General features: G+C 36.2%; 1 non-coding gene and 1 pseudogene across 1 annotated transcript; both read left to right on the forward strand.

Annotated features, from left to right (window-relative positions):
- Nucleotides 1-2,826: 2,826 nt before the first annotated feature.
- TRNAS-GGA (transfer RNA serine (anticodon GGA)) lies at nucleotides 2,827-2,899 on the forward strand. The gene has a single exon. It is a non-coding gene; the product is annotated as a tRNA-Ser (tRNA).
- A 13,206-nt stretch (nucleotides 2,900-16,105) lies between these two features.
- On the forward strand, nucleotides 16,106-17,255 carry LOC139179711 (mortality factor 4-like protein 1; annotated as a pseudogene).
- Nucleotides 17,256-25,494: the final 8,239 nt, after the last annotated feature.

The raw sequence follows: 25,494 nt of genomic DNA on the forward strand, positions 1-25,494 counted from the left end.
AACCTTTGTTGGTAAAGTAATATCTCTGCTTTTGAATATGCTATCTAGGTTGGTCATAATTTTCCTTCCAAGGAGTAAGCGTTTTTTAATTTCATGGCTGCAGTCACCATCTGTAGTGATTTTGGAGCCCAGAAAAATAAAGTCTGACACTGTTTCCACTGTTTCCCCATCTATTTCCCATGAAGTGATGGGACTGGATGCCATGATCTTCGTTTTCTGAATGTTGAGCTTTAAGCCAACTTTTTCACTCTCCACTTTCACTTTCATCAAGAGGCTTTTGAGTTCCTCTTCACTTTCTGCCATAAGGGTGGTGTCATCTGCATATCTGAGGTGATTGATATTTCTCCCAGCAATCTTGATTCCAGCTTGTGTTTCTTCCAATCCAGCATTCCTCATGATGTACTCTGCATAGAAGTTAAATAAACAGGGTGACAATATACAGCCTTGACGAACTCCTTTTCCTATTTGGAACCAGTCTGTTGTTCCATGTCCAGTTCTAACTGTTGCTTCCTGACCTGCATACAAATTTCTCAAGAGGCAGATCAGGTGGTCTGGTATTTCCATCTCTTTCAGAATTTCCCACAGTTTATTGTGATCCACACAGTCAAAGGTTTTGGCATAGTCAATAAAGCAGAAATAGATGTTTTTTCTGGAACTCTCTTGCTTTTTGCATGATCCAGAGGATGTTGGCAATTTGATCTCTGGTTCCTCTGCCTTTTCTAAAACCAGCTTGAACATCAGGAATTGCTAAATTCAGACTTAAATTGAAGAAAGTAGGGAAAACCACTAGACCATTCAGGTATGACCTAAATCAAACCAACTATACTTCAGTTAAAAAAAAAAAATACTATTTAGGAAATTAATTCCAGACCTTAAAAAGTATATAATAATTTTTGCAAAAACACATGTTCTAGTCTGTTGTTGGCTTGTTGATTTTGCAGAATCCCAGTAAAATAAGTTGAAATATATTAGCATTTTTAAAAGAATGTCTTTAAAGGATAAAATTATGTTTGTTATTCTGCCCACAATTCTCATTTAATATATAATCTTCATTTGATTTTATACAGCATGGAGTGCTTGATGAAAAGCAATGTTATTTCTAAAATCTGTATAAAATTTGGGAGTTAAATTTCTGGAACATGATGTAAAAGAAGGCAAATGAAACTTGGGGTCAGATAACTTGAACTAAGAAAATTGTTAGACTTAATGGAATCCCAGTAAATACAAAAATGATATTTTTAAAATGAAGGGGATCGAGTTGACAATAAAGTTCATAAAGAGAAGCAAACAAAGAGCAGTGGATATATAGACTAAAAGGGAAATTATATTAGGAAGGAAGTAGTTTTACCAACCAAGACAACATCCTGAAAAGGTTCTTTAATTAGTTTGGTATTGGCATATGGATAGAAAAGTCCAGAAATAAACTAAACTACATATAGAAATCCATTGTGGAGCAGCAATGTCAAAGATAAGCTTTTTTGGACAGCTAGACAGACATTTGGAATAAAATACATAAATTGCTCAGTCGTGTCTGACTCTGTGACCCCATAGACTGCAGCACGCCAGGCTTACTTGAACTTCACCATCTCCCGGAGCTTGCTCAAACTCATGTGCATTGAGTTGGTGATGCCATCCAACCAGTTTGTCCTCTGTTGTCTCCTTCTCATCCTGCCTTCAATCTTTCCCAGCATCAGGGTCTTTTCTAAGGAGTAGGTTCTTCATATTAGGTGGCCAAAGTATTGGAGCTTCAGCTTAAACATTAGTCCATTTAATGAATATTCAGGATTGATTTCCTTAAGATTGACTGGTTTGTTCTCCTTGCAGTCCAAGGGATGCTCAAGAGTCTTCTCCAACACCGCAAGTCAAAGGCGTCAATTCTTTAGTGTTCAACCTTCTTTATGGTCCAACCCTAACATCCATACCCTACTACTGGAAAAACAATATCTTTGACTATAGGGACCTTTGTTGACAAAATAATGTCTCTGCTTTTTAATAAGCTGTCTAGGTTTGTCATAGCTTTTCTTCTAATGAGCAAGTGTCCTTTTTTTCATGGCTGCAGTCATCATCTGCAATGATTTTGGAGCCCAAGAAAATAAAGTCTATCACTGTTTCCATTGTTTCCCCATCTATTTGCATGAAGTGATGTGACTGCATGCCATGATCTTAGATTTATGAATGTTGAGTTTTAGGCCAACATTTTCACTCTTCTCTTTCACTTCCTTCAAGAGGCTGCTTAGTTCCTCTTCACATTCTGCCATGAGGGTGGTGTCATCTGCATATCTGAGGTTACTGATACTTCTCCTGGCATTCTTAACTTCAGCTTGTGCTCCTTCCAGCCCAGTGTTTCTCATGATGTACTCTGCATATTAGTTAAATAAGCAGGGTGACAATATACAGCCTTGACGTAGTTCTTTCCCAATTTGGAACCAGTCCATTGTTCCACGTTTGGTTCTAACTGTTGCTTCTTGATGCGCATGCAGGTTTCTCAGGAGGTGGTAAGGTGATCTGGTATTTCCATTTTAATAAGAATTTTCCACAGGTAGTTGTGATCCACACAGTCAATGCCTTTAGCATAGACAATGAAGCAGAAGTAGATATTTTTCTGGAATTCTCTTGCCTTTTCTATGATCCAGTAGATGTTGGCAATTTGATCTCTGATTCCTCTGCCTTTTTTAAATACAGCTTGGACATTTGGAATTTCTTGGTTCACGTACTATTGAAGCCTAGCTTGGAGAATTCTGAGCATCACTTTGCTAGTATGTGAAATGAGTGCAGTTTACAGTAGTTTGAGCATTCTTTGGCATTGCCCTTCTTTGAGATTGGGGCTCCCTGATGGCTCAGAGGTTAAAGCGTCTGCCTGGAATGCAGGAGACCCAGGTTCAATCCCTGGGTCAGAGAAGATCCCCTGGAGAAGGCAATGGCAACTCACTCCAGTACTCTTGCCTGGAGAACCCCATGGAGGGAGGAGCCTGGTAGGCTACAGTCCATGGGGTCGCAAAGAGTCAGAAACGAATGAGCAACTTCACTTCACTTTTCTTTGAGATTGGAATGAAAATGGACCTTTTCTAGTCCTGTGGCCACTAATGAGTTTTCCAAATTTGCTGACATATTGAGTGTAGCACTTTGACAGCATCATCATTTAGGATTTGAAATAACTGGAATTCCATTGTCCCCACCTGTTTTGTTTATAGTGATGCTTCCTAAGGTCCGCTTGACTTCGTACTGTAGGATGTCTGGCTCTAGGTGAGTGATCACACCATAGTGGTTATCTGGGTAATTGAGACCTTATTTGTATAGTTCTGCTCTGGGAAGCCTGGCATACTGCAGTCCAAGCGGTCGCAAAGAGTCAGACACAACCGAGTGACTGAACTGAACTCTGTGTTCTTGCCACCTCCTCTTAATATCTTGTGTTGTTCATAGGCCCATACCATTTGCATCCTTTATTGTGCCCATTTTTGCATGAAATGTTTGTTTTGTATCTCTCATTTTCTTGAAGAAGTCTCTAGTCTTCCCCATTCTATTGTTTTCCTCTGTTTTTTGCATTGTTGACTTAGGAAGGCTTTCTCATCTCTCCTTGCTCTTCTTTGAAACTCTGCACTCAGGGTGGGTATATCTTTCCTTTTCTCCTTTGCCTTCCCCTTCTCTTTTCTCAGCTATTTGTAAGACCTCCTCAGATTGCCATTTTGCCTTCTTGCATTTCTGTTCTTGGGGGTAGTTTTGATCACTACCTCCTGTACAGTGTTACAAACCTCCATACATAGTTCTTCAGGCACTCTATCAGATCCCTTGAGTCTATTTGTTACTTCCAACATAGAATAGTAAAATTTGATACAGGTCATACCTGAATGGTCTAGTAGTTTTCCCCACTTTCTTCAACTTAATTCTGAATTTTGCAATAAGGAGTTCAGTATCTGAGCCACAGTCAGTTCCCAGTCTTATTTTTGCTGACTGTATAGAGCTTCTCTATCTTTGACTGCCAATAATACAATCAATCTGATTTCGGTATTGACCATCTGGTGATATCCAAGTGTACAGTTGTCTCGTGTTGTTGGAAGAGTTTCTTTGCTATGACTAGTGCATTCTCTTGGTAAAACTGTTAGCCTTTGCCCTGCTTCATTTTGTACTCCAAGGCCAAACTTGCCTGTTACTCCAGGTATCTCCTGACTTCCTACTTTTGCATTCCAATCCCCTATGATGAAAAGGACATTCTATTTTTTTTTTTTTTTTTTTGTATTAGTTCTAGAAAGTCATGTAGGTCTTCATAGAATTGTTCAACTTAAGCTTCTTTGGCATTTCTGGTTGGGACAAAGAGTTGAATTACTCTGGTATTGAATGGTCTGTCTTGGGAGTGAACCAAGTTCATTCTTCTGTCCTTTTGGGGATTGCACCCAAGTAATGCATTTCAGACTCTTCTTTACTATGAGGGCTACTCCATTTCTTCTAAGGAATTCTTGCCCACAGTAGTAGATATAATGGTCATCTGAATTAAATTTGCCCATTCTGTTTCCTTTTAGTTCACTGATTCCTAAAATGTCAGTGTTCACTCTTGCCATCTCCTATTTGACCACTTCCAATTTACCTTGATTCATGGACCTAACATTACAGATTCCTATGCAATATTATTCTTTCTCATTTTCATTAGTTTTCTGTATTTCTTATTGAAAGTTCATACAACATTGACTGCTTTGTTCTTTCCTTTTTCACAATAAATTTATTTCCCCTTAAAATTTTTGCTCTCCCTGTATTCCCTTGGTTGATTTGGAAAGCACTTTATTCTTGTTCTGAACAATCTGTTATATTAAAACGTTGCAATTTCAAAATTTTATTTAACATAGTTTCCCCTGCAAGAAATAAATACCTCATATTACCTACCAGTCAAAATTAGCTGATATTCACACAGAAATACCATATAATTCAGCAGTTCTTGAAATTGAACACACTCTTTTTAAAGATATTTTATTAGTTATGCTAGATATATTTTATTCAATCCAGTTATAATTATGAAGTTACTATTTTGATGCTATAGCACAATTTAAATGTTGAAGAACTTATTTTCAAATAGATTCTAAACAATACAGTTCTAAAATTTATAATACCTTTGCCTGTCTCTGCTGAAGAGTATTCCTCGCCTTCCTCTTTATTACACTAAGAAAAGCATTAATATTCATATATTATTTGGTATACAGCTTGGCTTATTATCAGTTTTATTTGTTTCATATCAAACATTTGTGTTTCTACATTCTTCACCTTTTCTGAAATGCACTAGTTAACAATGATGTCATGCCACTGCTATAGTGAATCTAGCATTTTAGAGATATAAGTATAATATCAAGATAACCTTAGGTTATTTCTTCTTGAAATGCTAACACTGCATTCTATTTTCATTCATTGCCAAAAATTAGAGTTGAGAAATGAAAGAACAAGATTTACACTATATGTAGAAAAGTTGTTGAAAATATCACTGAAAGCCATCATTAACATATAAGGGTATATTTTTGTTAAAGACACCAAGTTGAAGCAATTTGCCTTTTTTTGCTAATTATAATTACTGCCTTTGTGAATGTCTTTATAACTGACAAATTTTCAAGTAATGATGTGTTCAGTGATGGCATTCATCAGGTTGTCATTCATTTTTGTGAAGTTAAAACTAATTGGCAATGCATTCAAGAGTGGGTTTAAAAAAAAAAAAAAAAAAGTTTAGATAGATGTGTCAGAGTGGGGAAAAAGGGCCTCAAACTGCCCAGCCAAACAGAGGTTCAATATAAATTTTAAAAAATGGCAAGTTTGCCAAGCTGCATGCATTGCCTGCTGTGTAAAAGCAAGAAAACAGTAATATATCTTTAATATATCTTTTCTGAAGAAATCAGTGCTTAAGACATGAATTCTGAGTTTCATGATTTTTACCAAAAATTAACGTAATAAAAAGTAACATCATAGTAGATCTTTTTGATGGTAAAAGAAGTGTATTCTGAATATTTTACCATGTAAATGTTATGTGGATATCAGGAGGATCTGAATACTTGCAATCATTTCTTAATACTTCACATAGGAGCCTCAACTCTGTATTTATAAATTAAATGAATGCAAACCAAACCCGTATCACATACAAGAGGACATTGATTCTTCAGTTAACTAAAGCCTTTTATAAATGTTACCCGGTTTTGCCTATTGAAAAAGAGAGATGGGTGTATCTTTCACAGAGCAGAGCTAGATGAGATGGGGAGGAACCAGTCCCCCTACTGTTTCTTATCTCCCTTGAGCCCACAGTGCCTAAAATGAGCTCAGTTTTTCTGATAAAGATTCACTCTGCAATAAATCAACAGTAAAAAATTGACCAAAAACTAACAAAAATATATAGTTAGAAATTAAGGAATACATTGCTAGCCAATCCTACATGATGGTTCTCAAAAGGTAGTCCCTGTTTCAGCAGCACTAGCTCACCTGAGAAATGTTAGAAATTCACATTATTGGGCCTCACTCCAGATCTACTGAATGAGAATCTCTGGGGCTGGGCCCAGCGATATGTATTGTAACACACTCTCTAGGTGATTATGATGCAAACTAAAATTTGAGAGACATTGTCACAGAACATATGAAGCTAAAAAAGGAAATATAAAATTCTAGAAAATAATGAAAATAATGCTGTGTACTTATGGAACAGTGGAATTTGTACTGAAGGAAATGGCAACCCACTCCAGTACTCTTACCTGGAAAATCCCATGGATGGAGGAGCCTGGTAGGCTACAGTCCATGGGGTCGCAAACAGTCGGACACGACTGAGAGACTTCACTTCACTTTATATGCTTATATATTTTTAAAAGGTCCAAAATTGATAATTTAAAGCTATAATTTATATTTTAAATATTTAAAGTCATTAAAAGGATAATGAGATATCCACATTCTTTTTAGGGGTACAGCATACAGCATAATGTTAAAAACAATATATAAATAGCAGGATGCATATATGTGTTTTATATTTAATCTGGAAATAAACACTTAAAAGGTTAAATATATAAACAAATGTAAAAAAAAAAAAAAGCCACTTGTTAAAATGGAGCATGCAGAGAATCAAGACACACAAAGTAAAATTCAATTTTAGTTGACTTTATATTTTTGGGTGCCTTTTCTTCATAATGAAACACTGTAGCAAATGACAACTCCTGATCCTACTTTCTTGAGAGCTAGATACTTGAATCAGTCCAGTTCAGTTCAGTTCAGTTCAATCACTCAGTTGTGTCCGACTCTTTGCAACCCATGGACTGTAGCAAGCCAGGCTTCCCTGTCCATCACCAAGTCCCGGAGTTTACTCAAACTCATATCCATTGAGTTGGTGATGCCATCCAACTATCTCATCCTCTGTCTTCCCCTTCTCCTCCTGCCTTCAATCTTTCCCAGCATCAGGGTCTTTTCACATCAGTCAATTCTTTGCATCAGCTGGCCAAACTATTGGAGTTTCAGCATCAGTCCTTCCAATGAATATTCAGGACCGATTTCCTTAAGGATGGACTAATTGGATATCCTGCAGTCCAAAGGACTCTCAAGAGTCTTCTCCAACCCCACAGTTCAAAAGCATCAGTTCTTCAGTGCTCAGATTTCTTTATAGTCCAACTCTCAGATCCATTTCCTACTGGAAAGACCATAGCCTTGACTAGACGGACCTTTGTTGGCAAAGTAATGTCTCTGCTTTTTAATATACTGTCTAGGTTGGTCATAACTTTTCTGCAAGCATCTTTTAATTTCATGCCTGCAGTCACCATCTGCAGTGATTTTGGAGCCCCCAAAAATAAAGTCTGTCACTGTTTCCACTGTTTCCCCATCTATTTGCCATGAAGTGATGGGACCAGATGTCATGATAATCTGAGCATATTCAAGTCTGTGGATAATCCATGAATCTAAGATATTCCTTAATTTTTAGTAGAGAAATAATTTGAAATGAGGATCTGGTTGTAAAATACATGTTTTCTGGCTTCACAAGAATTTGGCAGATTACCAAATATCTTCTTTAACTCTATAGTTTATCTGTTATCTATACTTGAAATACTGTGTACAAAGGTTGGATAGAGTACATTACATTAAAAACTATAAGATATTTGAAGCATAGAGGACAAGTCTTATTTTGCCTCTCAGTAGTCTTTTCCCATTTCTGCCTGTTTGTTTTTTGTATTTAGTTACAAAGACTTTAATTATTTAGAGCATAATTATTGTACCAGGAAAATATATTTTCCTAGGGAGAGTAAGTGATTGAATGTTACGAATCATAAGTGATCTTTCAAGTTACAAAATGGTCAGAGTACATCATTTAAATTAATGGATAGAGTACAAAAAATTTTAGGCATATAATAAAGTTCCAAGAGGAATTTTCATGACAGTATCATTAATACCAGTTTTGACATATTAAATAGTTAAAAATTCAATGCTTTAATAATTTTAAGAACTAAGCACATTCTTGATATAGTTGAAACAATACCTTTAAAATGGAACCCTAAAGAAATGGAGAATGAGGTGGAATTTAAGCTGCTCTTAGATGTATATTTTTTCCTTTGATCTTTATATAATACAGTGTTACATTGCTAGCACAGCTAATAACATTCATAAAATATGAAAAATAATACATGACTAGTTGTATTCTATACTAATCCAGATAAAAAGACAATTGTGAAGATTAAGAATATTTTTCTTTGCTAATATTGATGCAGACTTTATGTAAATTTAAATGTAATTAAGTTGTTCAGAGTTAAAATTATTTTATCCAGGTGCTTCTCAAATGAAATATTAAAATTAAAATACTGGTATCTCTTATTCAAAAGAAAGTATATAAAGTAGTTATTGAGGGTTTTTTCCTTTCTTACTAGTGTCAAATTTTCTTCAGGTGCAAATACTATGTAATATAAGCACTTTTAAAACAAAGAAGTATTAATATTTTGAAAAATAAAAAATATTACACGAGGGATAATATGAGAAAAGTATAAAAAATGTATATTTGTATGCTGTTTTAATTCAATATATTTGGTTTTTACAACATAATTGTTTAATATACATATTTGGTTAACTTTAAACCATTAAATGTAATTGTACACATATGTGCAGATATGTGTATATACATATATGTAAAATACATATGTGGGTATATATGTGATATGTAGATACAAGTTAGTAAAGTGTGGAAATTAACATTTCTTCAATAATTCAATATTGAGATCAATGATATCAACATTTCATAATTACACCCTCTTAATGAAAGCCTATCCATAATAAAAAGTTTCCTCATGGCTCACTGAATTAATTTGCACATTAAATTCAAGTTAGTAGTGAAAATCTATGTGCCATTTCCCCTCAGAGTTGATAAGCCTCATGCTCCCATCACAGAGAGTAGTAATGGTAATATTAATGACAATGGAGTCACTTGTTATGACAAATTATTAGTTCTAAAATACCCAGCAAACTAAAATGGCATCCTGTCAATTTCTACACTTTAGATATGATCAACAATAGGCTATTATGGCCATAATTAAACAATAACTCATCACTGAAATGGTAATGCTATTTTATCTAGACAGCAAGGAGAAAGTAATACTATAAGGCTATAAAATACAGTTCTTTAGTTATATTAGGAGTTAAACGTTAAAAGATCAACTAATATAAAGTCAGATAATATAATAAATAGGCCACAATTTTTACATAATGGCAAATATATATAAAAGTGTTGGCATGGAAACCACTTGCTTATATTATTATAATTTCTAATGAAAAATTGTATGATTTGTAAATATTTTCACCAATATATATGTTTGGTTCAAATTTGGTTTTAAACGTAAAAAGTAATTAAATGAGTTGTATATGTTATTATCTAGCACATTACTATACCCTATGGTGTTAGTCTAGTAATTAAAAAAACAACATAAAACAAACTCTTTCTATAAATATATAGTAGAAGGAAAAAGGAGGAAAAACTGTTATTTGGGAATATGCTATTAAACACTGTCAATGAAAAATTCTGAATTGCATATAACTACACCAGTCTCTGGCTGGTTTTAGAAAAGGAAGAGGAACCAGAGATCAAACTGCCAACATCCTCTGGATCATGGAAAAAGCAAGAGAGTTCCAGAAAAAAACATCTATTTCTGCTTTATTGACTATACCAAAGCCTTTGACTGTGTGGATCACAATAAACTGTGGAACCTTATGAAAGAGATGGGAATACCAGACCACCTGACCTGCCTCTTGAGAAACCTATATGCAGGTCAGGAAGCAACAGTTAGAACTGGACATGGAACAACAGACTGGTTCCAAATAGGAAAAGGAGTATGTCAAGGCTGCATATTGTCACCCTGCTTCTTTAACTTATATGCAGAGTACATCATGAGAAACGCTGGGCTGGAAGAAGCACAAGCTGGAATCAAGATTGCCGGGAGAAATAGCAATCACCTCAGATATGCAGATGACACCATCCTTATGGCAGAAAGTGAAGAGGAACTCAAAAGCCTCTTGATGAAGGTGAAAGAAGAGAGTGAAAAAGATGGTTTTAAACGCAACATTCAGAAAACGAAGATCATGGCATCCGGTCCCACCACTTCATGGGAAATAGATGGGGAAACAGTGGAAACAGTGTCAGACTTTGTTTTTGGGGGGCTCCAAAATCACTGCAGATGGTGACTGCAGCCATGAAATTGAAAGACACGTACTCCTTGGATGGAAAGTTGTGACCAACCTGGATAGCATATTAAAAAGCAGAGATGTTACTTTGCCAACAAAGGTTCGTCTAGTCAAGGCTATGGTTTTTCCAGTGGTCATTTATGGATGTGAGAGTTCGACTTTGAAGAAAGCTGAGCACGGAAGAACTGATGCTTTTGAACTGTGGTGTTTGAGAAGGCTCTTTAGAGTCCCTTGGACTGCAAGGAGGTCCAACCAGTCCATCCTAAGGGAGATCAGTCCTGGGTGTTCATTGGAAAGACTGATGCTAAAGCTTAAACTCCAATACTTTGGCCACTTCATGCAAGGAGTTGACTCATTGGAAAAGACCCTGATGCTCGGAGGGATTGGGGGCAGGAGGAGAAGGGGATGACAGAGGACGAGATGGCTGGATGGCATCACCGACTCGATGGACATGAGTTTGAGTGAACTCCGGGAGTTGGTGTTGGACAGGGAGGCCTGGCGTGCTGCGATTCATGGGGTCGCAAAGAGTCAGACCCGACTGAGTGACTGAACTGAACTGATGCCAGTCTCTGGGTTTCTCTGGTGACTCAGATGGTAAGAATCTGCCTGCAGTGCAGGAGACCTGGATTTAATCCCTGGGTCTGGAAGATATCCTGGAGAAGGAAATGGCTGCCCACTCCAATATCCTTGCTTGGAGAATTCCATGGGCAAAGGAGGCTGGTAGGCTACAGTCCGTGGGGTCACAAAGAGTTGGACACGACTGAGCTATTAACACTTTCACCTTCACTTTTTATGCCAGTCTCTAATATAATTATTGAGTTTAGGTAATAATCATAATCTATTTGAAAAAGCAAGAGAGTTCCAGAAAAATATCTATTTCTGCTTTATTGACTATGTCAAAGCCTTTGACTGTGTAGATCACAATAAACTGTGGAAAATTCTGAAAGAGATGGGAATACCAGACCACCTGATCTGCCTCTTGAGAAATTTGTATGCAGGTCAGGAGCAATAGTTAGAACTGGACATGGAAAAACAGACTGGTTCCAAATAGGAAAAGGAGTACGTCAAGGCTGTATATTGTCACCCTGCTTATTTAACTTATATGCAGAGTACATCATGAAAAATGCTGGGCTGGAAGAAGCACAGCTGGAATCAAGATTGCCAGGAGAAATATCAATCACCTCAGATATGCAGATGACACCACCCTAATGGCAGAAAGTGAAGAGGAACTAAAAAGCCTCTTGATGAAGGTGAAAGAGGAGAGTGAAAAAGATGGTTTAAAACTCAACATTCAGAAAACGAAATCATGGCATCTGGTCCCATCACTTCATGGGAAATAGATGGGGAAACAGTGCAAACAGTGTCAGACTTTATTTGTTTGGGCTCCAAAATCACCTCAGATGGTGACTGCAGCCATGAAATTAATAGAAAAATTATGACCAACCTAGATAGCATATTCAAAAGCAGAGACATTACTTTGCCAACAAAGGTCCATCTAGTCAAGGCTATGGTTTTTCCAGTGGTCATGTGTGGATGTGAGAGTTAGACTGTGAAGAAAGCTGAGTCCCGAAGAATTGATGCTTTTGAACTGTGGTGTTGGAGAAGACTCTTGAGAGTCCCTTGGATTGCAAGGAGATCCAACCAGTCCATTCTGAAGGAGATCAGCCCTGGGATTTCTTTGGAAGGAATGATGCTAAAGCTGAAATTCCAGTACTTTGGCCACCTCATGCGAAGAGTTGACTCATTGGAAAAGACTCTGATGCTGGGAGGGATTGGGGGCAGGAGGAGAAGGGGACGCCAGAGGATGAGATGGCTAGATGGCATCATTGACTCGATGGACGTGAGTCTGAGTGAACTCCAGGAGTTGGTGATGGACAGGAAGGTCTGGCGTGCTGTGATTCATGGGGTCACAAAGAGTCAGACACGACTGAGGGACTGAACTGAACTGATTCTGTATAAGGACTTACACTGCCATTGTCAATAGTAAAGCATTACAGGTCACAGTAACACTTTAGCATATGAGCCAATATCACAAGCTCTAGGAGCATTGTCCCCAGTCATTATCAAATAGCTAACAGAGCCCTGTATTTTCTGAAAAGAGAAAAGAAAGACTGAATGTATCAGTTAGAATAATATTGAAATATCTTAAGCAATGTAAAATAATATACTTAAGTGTGTTTGGTTTTTTGTTTGCTTTTTGATATCAGGAAGGCATTTAAAGAATTTTTTTAATAATAATTTTTGTATGCTACATGTTGGATCAGCTCCCAGGCATCTGGCAATCATCTGAATTATCTCAATCCTGTCTTTCACCTAACTCCATATCTCTGTTACCAAGTTTTGTTGGTTTTATACTTTTAACATTTTTCCACAGGTACATTACTTCCATATCTATTGTTAGCACAGTAATTAAATCAGTAATAGGACACTATCTGTACTACTTAGCAGTCATAACTTCTCTTCCAATCTCTGTTATAGCTTTATTCAATTACATCCTTTACGTATATTCTAGGGAGACTAGTCTAAAACAAAAGCACGTTATACCTTTAGATAGTTTCTCATTACTTTGAATGTGATGTACATTCAATCAGTTAGATGAATAGTTTTAAAACATTACTGTATGTATAAATCACTTGGTGAACATGTTAGATTCACTTCACTAGCTAAATTCCAGAGCTTAACACTCAAAAAGTCTAATCTAGAAGGTCTACATGGGGTCAGGAATCTACATTTTATTTTTTTTAGTTTTCTTTAAGATTTATTGGAGTATAGATGATTTACAGTGTAGTTTTAGTTTCAAGTACATAGCAAAGTGAATCATTCATATATATATATATATATATATTCATCCTTGTTCAGATTCTTTTCTCATATAGATTATTATAAAATACTGAGTAAAATTCCCTGTTCTATACAGTAGGTTCTTATTAGTTATCTATTTTATGTAAAAATAGTATGCGTATGCTAATCCCAATATCCTAATTTATCCCTTTCCCTCATGTTTCCCCTTTAGTAAACATGTGTTTGATTTTCAGATCTGTGAGTCTCTTCGTGTTTTTTAAGTAGTTTGTATCATTAGTTTGTATAAATTTTTAATTAGATTTCACTTATAAGTGATACCATATGATATATATCTTTGACGTACTTCACTTAGTATGATAATCTCTCAGTCCATCCATGTTGCTGTAAATGGTGTTATTTTGTTCTTTTTAATGGCTGAGTAATATTCCATTGTATATATGTACTACATCTTCTTTATCCAGGAACATGTAGGTTCCTTCCATGTCTTGGCTATTGCAAATAGTGCTGTAGCAACTTTGGGGTGCATGTGCCTTTTCAAATTATGATTTTCTCCAGATATATGACCAGGAGTGGGATTGACAAATTATACAGTAGCTTTATATTTAGTTTTTTAAGGAAACTCCATACTGTTCTCCATAATAGTTGTATCAATTTACATTCCCACCATCAGTGTAGAAGGAGGGTTCCCTATTCTCCACATCCTCTCTAGTAATTATTGTTCATAGACTTTTCGATGATATCCATTCTGACCCATGTGAGATGATACCTCATGGCAGTTTTTGTTTGAATTTTTCTAATAATTAGTGACATAGAGCATCTTTTCTTGTGTTTTTTTTGGCCATCTGTATTTCTTTGGAGAAGTGTCTTTTTAGGTCTTCTGCCCATTTTTTGATTGGGTTGTTTTATTCCATATTGAGCTGCAAGAGCTATTGATATATTTTAGAGACTAATTTCATCAATCACTTCATTTGCAAATATTTTCTCCCATTCTGTAGATTATCTTTTTGCTTATGGTATCCTTTGGTATGCTAAAGCTTTAAGTTTAAAGTCGCTTTTTTTTTTTTTTTTAATTCTAGGAGGTAAAACATCAGAAATGATCTTGCTGTCATTTATGTCAGAGTGTTCTGCCTGTGTTTGCCTAGAGGTTTTAGTATCTGGCTATATTTAGGTCTTTAATCCATTTTTCAATTTATTTTTATGTATATGATTTTAAAGTGTTCTAATTTTATTATTTTACATGTAGCTGTCCAGTTTTACCAGCACCACTTACTGAAAAGACTGTCTTTTCTCCATTGTATATTCTTTTCTCCTTTGTCATAGATTAGTTGACCACAGGTGTGTAGGTCTGTCTCTGGAATTGCTGTCCTATTTTATGGATCTATATTTCTATTTTTGTTCTAGTACATTTTTGATCACTAAGTTTATAGTAAATTTTGAAGTCAGATAGCCGGATTTCCTCCAGTTCCATTTTTATTTATTTATTTTTCAGATTACTTTGGTTGTTTGGGGTTTTTTGTGGTTCCACACAAATTGTAAACATTTTTGTTCTAGTTCTGTGTGAAATGCCACTGGTAATTTGATAAGGATTGCATTAAATCTGTAGATTTTTTGGGTGGTATAGTCCATTCTCACAATATTGAGTTTTCCAATCCAAGAATATGATATCTCTCTCTCTCTTTGTGTCTACCAACTATGCCCTAGATGACCAGGCTGTTTCCCACTATTTAACATATTTTAAGCTTAACAGTACAAATTTGTTTGTAGTACTCTCTCTCTTCCTTCATGCTGAGGGATGCCAAGGGAAGTATAAACAAAATTTGTCTATAATAATGAAGTTAGAGAATGACAGGACTGATATATTTCTTTATAGGATAGTAGGGATGACATCTATGTTATGATGGCTTTTAAGTTGAGAGCCTAATGAAGTAAAGGGGAAAGCCTATCAGTATTAAAACCATTCTGGGCAAATACAAAAGTTCTGAATCTGGAGTTCAATGGAAAAGGAGTTATCAAAGGAGACAGAGTTTGAAGAGAAACATCATCTTTTAAGGCCGGATGATAGAGATTTCCAGTAAAGAATACCTAGAGTGCTAGGGGAAAATGCACACTCCATTAGTGAATTTTTCTGAGGTAGAGGAACCCCCAGGTCTATACTTCAAAAATGTTTCCAAAGGGATCTTCCTGACACAGGAATTGTACCAGGGTCTCCTGCATTGCAGGCAGATTCTTTACCAGCTGAGCTACCAGGGAAGCCTGGATTATGATATAATGTATAATAAATTAAATTTTTAATGTAATGGAAAGACTTTGTAGGAGAGTAGCTCTCAAACTCAGACAAGCATCAGAGTTCCCTACTGGACTGATTAAAATATATTGCTAAGCTTCATCTTCAGATTTTTCTGATTCAGTAATTTTGGGAGTTGGGCCTGAGAATTTGCATTTTTAACAAGTTCCCAGGTGATGCCAATACTTCTGGTGCTGGGATCATATTTTGAAAGCCACTGAAAAATGTTGAGCTAAACCAGGCCCAGGATCTAGAGCTGGTGGTGTCTGAAGGTGTGTCTCATGCGGAATTGGGTGGTATGGAGTAGCAGATGCTGGTGGGGGTGGCTGGGAGAAGGAGGAGGCAGTGGTGGCAAATCACTTATAAATGGTGACAAAGCAGGATCAGAGGCCTAAATTCCAGGAGTGTGAAAGAGTGTTGTGCTTTCATGGGCCTCTTCTTTATTTTATTCTATTTTGGGGGGGAGGGTAGGGGGCTTTTCTTTATGAACCAAATTGTGTGAAGGTGGCCATAAAGGATAAACAAGTGAAATACATTACAGTGGTTGGAATAAAAATTGGGATGAATGGGTTCCAAAGGAGGGTACTCAAATACATGGGCACCAATCTGCAGAAACAATGAGAACTTCAAAAAGCCAATCAGGAGCAGTATGCAGAGTGGAAGACCAAGAGGGGCTGCCCCTGGAAAGAAGACCTCTGGTCTGCAACATAAAAATGTTGAAGTGAAAACAAAAAAGAACAAACACAAAACACCTGGAGATAGAGAAGGTACCAGTGAGACACCTCAGTCTCCTCAGGAGAAAAGAGCCCAAGTAGCTACTACTGCTGAAAATGAGGAAACATTCACAAACAGAGTTGAAGTTAAAGTAAAGGTTCCTGAAGAACTAAAACTATGGGTTTTTGATGACTGGGACTTAATTACCTGGCAAAAAACAGCTCTTTTATCTTTCTGCCAACAAGAATGTGGATTCCATTCTAGAAGATTATGCAAATTATAGGAATCTCAAGGAAACACAAATAGTAAGGAGGGTGCTGTTTAATGGGCTGCAATCCATGGGGTCACACAGAGTTGGACACGACTGAAGCGACTTAGCAGCAACAGCAGTAGAAAGGAAAAGGAATACTTCACTGTAAAGCTGGGCACTCAGCCTCTCTACAAATTTGAGAGATTTCAGTACTCTGAAATCCTTGCAGACCTCTCTAATGCACCCACGTCCCAGGTGTATGGAGTGCCACATTTGTTCAGACCATTTGCACAAATTGGAGCAATGTTGGCCTATATGCCTCTGGATGAGAAAAGTCTTGCTTTATTACTGAACTATCTTCATGATTTGCTAAAATATCTGGCAAGAACGTTACAACTTTGTTTAGTGCCAGCACTTATGAAGTGTCTTCTCCGGAGTACCATCAGAAAGCTGAGTGAGGCACTTATACTCACTTTATACTCACTTATGTTTGGATCTCTGTAAACTCGTTTTTTTTGTTTTTTGTTTTAGTCTTTCTCTTCTATGAATGATGTACTTTGGAAATGTTAGTATATAACAGGATTATTGGATATCTGTTTGATTTCAAAGAGAGAAAATAAAAGGAGTTAGAGCTACCTTTTCTTTTTTTCATTTCAAAGTTGCTACTAGAGTATTCAATGATAGCCAATAGAGAGACATACTGTAGAGTGTTTCATTGCTTAATTGACAAAGCTGCTTTTGAATGCTTGTGGTTCTAGTCCTTTGATACTACACACTTTTATAACATGCGTTAATGCTCTATGACAAAATGCTCTGATTCTTAGTGCCAAAAGTTCAATTCAGCTGAACACACATATCCATTTTCTATCCCCACCCCCCACTTTTTTTTTTTTTAACATTCTTAGTTGTTTATTCTTTTAAATTGTTGCAATAACCTTTGATGCCATTATAATAAAAGGAAAATACTGGATTCCATTTAGTGCCACTTTGAGATTTGGTCAGGTAGGTGATGTATTCTTAATTTCAGGTTGTCTTTTTAGCTTTTTTGGTATTGTAGAACAAATGAATTAAAGCATGTATAATTGACTTTTGCTAAGGTTTCATCTATTTTAACCATACTATAAGATTTGGGGTACAAAGTAACCTTAGATTTATGCCAGTAACTAGTTCAGTGACTTGGCATTTTATGCTGAATAAAATTAAGATTTTATATTTTATTTTATTTTATTTTATTTTTCCTATTTTTTTTAATTTTTAAATTTAATTTGATTTTTTAAAATTTTTAATTATTATATATATATATTTAATTTTATTTTATTTTTAAACTTTACAATATTGTATTGGTTTTGCCAAATATCGAAATGAATCCGCCACAGGTATACATGTGTTCCCCCTCCTGAACCCTCCTCCATTTTCTATCCCCGCCCCCCACTTTTTTAATGGTGCTTACTTCAAAACCCCATCCTTTACAAGTCATCCTTGTTGTTCATTAGGCATTTTATCTTTGCTTGGATTGTTGAAGGATGGTCACTTGTTTCATAGCTTTTGCATTTTATTACATTTTAACATGATAAATACATTGCACTATAGCTAAAGTTTTCTGGAAAAGCTACTGTTTTATAAACCATTTTTCAGATCGTCAGTAAATTTTTTATTTAAATGTCTAAAAAAAGAAAAATGTTAAGCTATATAACAAAGACCAGTTTATAATTTCAAAGGGTCCAAAGGTTGATTCATGGGTAATTAAGACCAAGAGGTACAAGGGCAATTTCTGGCAAGAATAGACTTCTAATCATGCAAGTTGTAAGACATTGATTTTTTTTTTTTTAAAGCTAAAAAAACTGGCAGTGAGGCTGCAGTGTATATAGTGAAAGGAAGGTGGTCAGAGAACTCAAATTCTTATTGAAGAGAGATGCAGACTGAGCAAGATCCTCCAGGTCCTTCTGGCCATGGTTGTCAAAAAGTTAAAATTTAAGGATGTATTGGAAGGCTTTAAAGGAAAAAACATCATCATCAGAATTATTTTAAATATTTGAGGGAATGCTGAACTGACAGGAAACTCGAACATTAAAGAAGATAAAAGACAGGAAACATGTTGATTTCAAAATTATAGTGATCTGTTTCATGTGTCCCTGTACTAATAAGTGTTAATACTGAAAATGACTTAGTTAAGTAAATGTATATTAAATAATTTTCAAAAAAAAATTAGGTGACTATAAAAATGTAAGTTATTTTTGGTATTAATACTAATTTGTATTTTTCCAATTCCTTCCCTGGTGGCTCAGCTAGTAAAGAATCTGTCTGCAATGTGGGAGACCTGGGTTTGATCCCTGGGTTGGGAAAATCCCCTGGAGAAGGGAATGGCAACCCACTCCAGGATTCTTTTTATGAAAGTAGAAGTGAAAGTCTCCTAGTCGTGTCTGACTCTTTGTGACCCAATGGACTAGACAGTCCATGGAATTCTCCAGGCCAGAATACTGGACTCTTTGTGATCCCATGGACTATAAGATAGTCTGTTCAATTCTCCAGGCCAGAAAACTGGAGTGGGTAGCCTTTCCCTACTCCAGAGGATCTTCCCAACCCAGGGATTGAACCAGGTCTCCAACATTGCAGGAAGATTCTTTACCAGCTGAGCCACAGGGAATATATTCACCTGAAATTTGAAGACTAATTATTTCATATACATTTATTTACCTAACTTTATAATATTCACTTGAAGTAGATAGAAATTAATACCACCCATGAGAATATAAAGGGCTTCCCTGATGGCTCAGATAGTAAAGAATCTGCCCTCAATGTGGGAGACCTGGATCTCATCCCTGGGTTGGGAAAATCCCTTTAAGGAGAGCATGGCAATCCACTCCAGTATTCTTGCCTGGAGAAGCCCCAAGGACAGAGGTGTTGGGTGGGCTATAGTCTATGGGGTCACAAAGAGTCGTACATGACTGAGTGACATGAAAATGAAAGCACATGAAAATATAAAGGCAGTTTTTATTAAAATGAACTGAATTCTTGATGCTTAAACAGGAAGGCCTGGCGTGCTGTAATTCTTGGGGTTGCAAAGAGTCGGACACGATTGAGTGACTGAACTGAACTGAATCAAACAGATTTATGAGATATCTTGGAGATAACCTACAAAGTGAGTTCAGCCAGGTCAAAGGATTTGTCACAGGTTCACTAACATATATTGAGGAAAAAATGCAACTCCCTTTGGTGGTAAACATGCTTATAAATAGGCTTAAAGAACTCCAGATATATACTAGGTTGACTGAAATAGTCATATATTTTCATTTCTCTTATCCATCAATAATTTATTGAGTATATGGCTTTTCAAAACAATGAAAGGAAATATTGGAAATTTTAAAAATTTCCCTAAAAAGAAAACATTAGATATCTTATTAATGTGTTTTACTCATGTAGCTTAGGTACACTGTAAAGTAGTTTCATGTTATTCTACTTATCCAATACTGTACCTCACACATACACACTCACATGAACATACGTATGTACTCATATGCACCTACATTCACTATTCTGCATGAATTATTTCTTTTGTACATTGTAGTTGTTGTTCAAACACTAAGTTGTGTCCAACTGTGTGACCCCATGCACTGCAACAGTCCATGCCTCCATGTGCTTCGCTGTCTCCCAGAGTTGGCTCAAACTCATGTCCGTTGATTTGGTAATGCCATTCGACCATCTCGTGCTCTGTCTCTCCCTTCTCCTCCTGTCCTCAATCTTACCCAGCATTGGGGTCTTTTCGAATGACTTGGCTCTTCCCATCAGGTGGCCAAAGTATTGGAGCTTCAGTTTCAGCATCAGTCCTTCCAAAGAATATTCAGGGTTGATTTCCTTTAGGATTGACTGGTTTGATCTCCATGCTGTCCCAAGGGACTCTCAAGAATCTTCTCCAGCACAATTCAAATGCATCAATTCTTCAGTGGTCAGCATTTATATGGTCCTACTCTCATATCTGTACATGACTACTGGAAAGAAAACATAGCTTAAACTACACACACGTTTGTCAGCAAAGTGATATCTTTGCTTTTTAATGTGCTATCTAGGTTTGGCATAGCTTTCCTTCCAAGGAGCAAATGTCTTTTAATTCCGTGGTTGCAGTCATCATCAGCAGTAGTTTTGGAGCCCAGGAAAATAAAATCTCTCTCTGTTTCCATTTTTTCCCCATCTATTTGTCATGAAGTGATTGGACTGGATGCCAAGATCTTAGTGTTCTGAGTATTGAGTTTTAAGTCAGTTTTTTCACTTTCCTCTTTCACCTTCATCAAGAGGCTCTTTAATTCCTCTTTGCTTTCTGCCATTAGAGTGGTATCATCTGCATATCTGAGATGTTGCTATTTCTCCTGGCAATCTTGATTCCAACTTGTGATTCATTCAGCCCAGCATTTCACATGATGTACTCTGCATATAAGTTAAACAGGGTGACAGTATACAGCCTTGATGTACTCATTTCCCAGTTTTGTATGGGGAAACATAGAGATTAGATCAAAATACTATCCATAAGAAAGAAAAAAGAAAGGAAGGAATAGAGAAATAAAAATAACTCAATTTAAGAATATTACAATTTGATGTTGAAGAAATAAGGAAGTAAGGTAATTTCTGACATTGCTCATTAGATGTTGCTGCCTGATTTTCTAATATTACCAAATTATACCAACTTCACAAGGCTGCCTATATTCAGATCAGATCAGATCAGTCACTCAGTCATGTCCGACTCTTTGCGACCCCATGAATTGCAGCACGCCAGGCCTCCCTGTCCATCACCAACTCCCGGAGTTCACTGAGACTCACATCCATCGAGTCAGTGATGACATCCAGCCATCTCATCCTCTGCTGTCCCCTTCTCCTCCTGCCCCCAATCCCTCCCAGCATCAGAGTCTTTTCCAATGAGTCAACTCTTCGCCTATATTATGGAGAAGGAAAAAATGGTGACCTAATTTTGGCCAAAACAATGGAGATAAATCCAAGTTTATCAGTCTTTTCTTAATGGAAATTTATATACTTTACCTTTTTCACTCATAAAGTGTGAAACCATCTTCTGTCTTGGAGTACATTGATAAGGGTATAGTTTCATGGTGAGGGGAACACTCCTACCTTGTAACCAAGCTGCTGATCCAAGCCTGATTAATGTGGTATTCCATCATACCATCTACATGAAATTTTACAAGTTGTATATCATACTAGCTACATGAAGAATTGCACAGGTCTGTATATTTTGCATAATGTTAAGAGTAATTGGCAAAAGTTTCTGTGGCTCAACGTTTAATAGGGCATTTAGAACACTCCCCAATTTACTATTCCTATAACAAATATAACAGAGTGTATTTTCTAAGAAAATTTAACAATTAGCTCCTATTCCATATACTCTTTCTGCAATGTGGCCTTGTCATTTCTCCATCAAAAATTGGAGTATGTTTCTCTTTCTATTTCTTTCTCTCAAGGCAAGTGTAGGATGAATGTTCTACCATTAGAATATATCAGGAATGTTGCTGGTCTGCTAGTAAGCATTTGCCACTTCTTATCTTACGGGACACTCACTCTTGAGATCCTCTCACTCAGGAATGAACTACCATGCTGTGCAAAGAGGAACCGAAGCCCATGTGGCAAGTTCATATACAGGAATTCTGCGCTACAACTCCAGATTATTTCCCAGCCGACAACCAGACAGTTCTGCCACCCAAGTTAATGGGTCACCTCCTCTGAGTGGGCCTAAATAGGGGATCTCAAGTAAGAATCACTCACCTAAGTGTAGTCAAATCACTGTACCACAGAGATACTTTGTTATAAGCCACTAAAATTGGGCCATTTGTTATGCAAGAATGGATAAATGGAATATCAACAAACACTCTGGCTTGAAAATCTCTAAGTCCCTCATTAAGGAACTTAAAGAGGTCTCTGGAATTTTATCTGGGCTTTAGAAATGCATATTCTGTTCTAAATAATATTAGTTGTCAGGATACAAATTAACTATATCAAAATTATGAATAACTGGTCGCAAAATGCTTGTCCCAATAAGAACCTTCTAGGTACATGCTGATGAAGAAAAAGTGAAATGTCTTTATCTTTTGAAAATTTCTCCAGCATCTCTCCCTTGATTTTTTTTTCTTTTTTTTTTAAAGTTTATTTTATTTTTAAACTTTACATAATTGTATTAGTTTTGCTAAATATCAAAATGAATCCGCCACAGGCATACATGTGTTCCCCATCCTGAACCCTCCTCCCTCCTCCCTCCCCACACCATCCCTCTCTACCCTCCAAGTATACAATTTTCAGGGTTTATACACACAGCCAAGATTTTCTATAAGCATCTCCGTCTTGATTTTGGGGGAAAATGTTCTCTCTTTTGATTGGTCTCAGTTCATCCTCCCAGTGATTGAATGTACTTTCTTGTCTTATACACAAGATCTTGCTGGTTCACAGTGATATAAAATTTTAGAATTTTAAAGTATGAATTATTGTTCAGTGTTTCTAATGGTAGCCTGTCATTTAATTAAAGTGTTCATGTCATCACTATCACCCTAAAAAAGTACAGAGAAGATTAGATAAGTGGTTTCCAAAAGTTGTTCTTTTAATGATTTTTCCCCTCTTCATTGCATTAGAACATTGAATTCTATATCCTATTTAGATTATTAGGTTAAGGAAGCTTCTAGAATTATAAGACATGCTGTACTAAATTCTTTTCTCATCTACATACCTCTGAAAATTCAGTGATCACTTTGAATTGCTCTAATAAGATAAATTTCTTCAGTAAATGTGTTCCATAAAGATACTTCCTTCAGTCACAAGAGGTAGTGGTCACTTATTACACAAGTTAATCAAGTTAATTGGTCATAGGAATGAATTATACTTCCCATTGTTACTTTGAATTTTAGTTCTTTTTATTTTTTAAATGGTAGAAAATTATTAAAATATTACAAACTGAGAATGTCTTTTATTGGGGCAAATTTAAGGTAGCTAGATGTTTCATTTTTTAAATATTCTTTAAGGTTTTATTTTTCTTTTTATTGATATACTTCAGATGCCAGGAGATTCATACACACTGTAACCTGGGCTGTGAATATAGTTATTATTGCCATTGGAGAAATACAACTATGGAATTATAAGACGCAAGAGACAGAGAAGGTTTTAAAAATCCAAGAGGGATGATAATTTTATTTTAGAACATTTATTATTATACAATATTAGAAGTTAAAGATAGACTTAAAAAAAAAAGCCAATAAAATGCTCTTAGTGTTCCATTATTTGTTAAAGCCATCTGGAATTTGAATACATTTTGTATCCTGTTATTTTCTGGAGAATAGTTATTTGATGGTATTTGTGCCCTTGCAGCATTTTAATACTTAGATACATCAGAAAAGTATTTCAATAAGCCACTGAAATTAAATGCAAAACACTATTGAAACTACATTTAACTTAAGTTTATCCATACGTGACGACAAATTAAGTAAACAAGAATACCATGTGGATTTTAACTTTAGCATGTTAACTTTGAGTGCCTTCTGTCTTTGCAAACTTATCACAGAAAAACAATAAAATATTTAGGTCACTGGATCTTTTAAAAGGCTCAGTTTCCTGAAATTGTAAATAAGCAAGTTATCTGTTATGAAATAGTTTTTAAAAAACTATTGTATGTTCAAAGTGTTAAATTTTTTTTAAATATAATGACATCTCATTGTTTCTTATCAAATTCTATTTTAGACTGAGGAGAAAAGAATGAAGTGTTCATTTTGTTCTTGTTGTTCAGGTGACTTCGACACCCTGGACTGCAACACACCAGGCCTCCTTGTCCCTCTATATCCCCTAGAGTTTACCCAAATTCATGTCCACTGAGTCAGGATGCTATCCAGCCATCACCTCCTCTGACTCCCTCTTCTCCTTTTGCCTTCAACCTTTCCCAGCATCAGAGTCTTTTCCAATGAGTTGTCTGTTCACATCAGGCCAAAATATTGGAGCTTCAGCTTCAGCATCAGACCTTCCAATGAATATTCTGGATTGATTTCCTTTAGGATTGACTGCTTTGATCTTGCAGTCCAAGAAACTCTCAAGTCTTCCCTAGCATCACAATTCAAACGCATCAGTTCTTCAGCACTCTTTATGATCAAACTCTCACATCTGTATCTGACTACTGGAAAGACCATAGCTTTGACCATATGGCACTTTGTTGGTAAAACGATGATGTCTTTGCTTTTTAATACACTTTCTAGTTTTGTCATAGCTTTCTGTCCAAGGATCAGGCATCTTTTAATATCATGGCTGCAGTCGCCATCTGTTGTAATTTTGGAGCCCAGGAAAATATAATATTTTACTACTTTTACTTTTCCCCTTCTATTTGCCATGAAGTAATGGGACCAGATGCCATGATCTTATTTTTTTGAATGTTGAGTTTTTAAGCCAGCTTTTTCACTCCCTTTCACCTTCATCAAGAAGCTCTTTAGTTCCTCTTTGGTTTCTGCCATTAGAGTAATGTCATCAGCATGTCTGAGGCTGTTGATATTTCTCCGGGCAATCTTGATTCCACTTTGTAACTCATTCAGCCCAGCATTTCTCATGATGTACTCTGCATATAAGTTAAACAAACAGTTACAATATATAGCCTCATTGTACTCCTTTCTCAATTTCGGACCAGTCAGCTGTTTCATGTAGGGTTCTAACTCTTGCTTCTTGACCCTCATACAGGTTTCTCAGGAGGTGGGTAATGTGGTCTGGTACTCACATCTCTTTAAGAGTTTTCCAGAGTTTGTTGTGTTCCACACAGTTAAAGGCTTTAGCCTAG

The sequence above is a fragment of the Bos indicus genome, chromosome 1 (assembly GCF_029378745.1).
Source record: "Bos indicus isolate NIAB-ARS_2022 breed Sahiwal x Tharparkar chromosome 1, NIAB-ARS_B.indTharparkar_mat_pri_1.0, whole genome shotgun sequence".
Lineage (NCBI taxonomy): Eukaryota > Metazoa > Chordata > Mammalia > Artiodactyla > Bovidae > Bos > Bos indicus.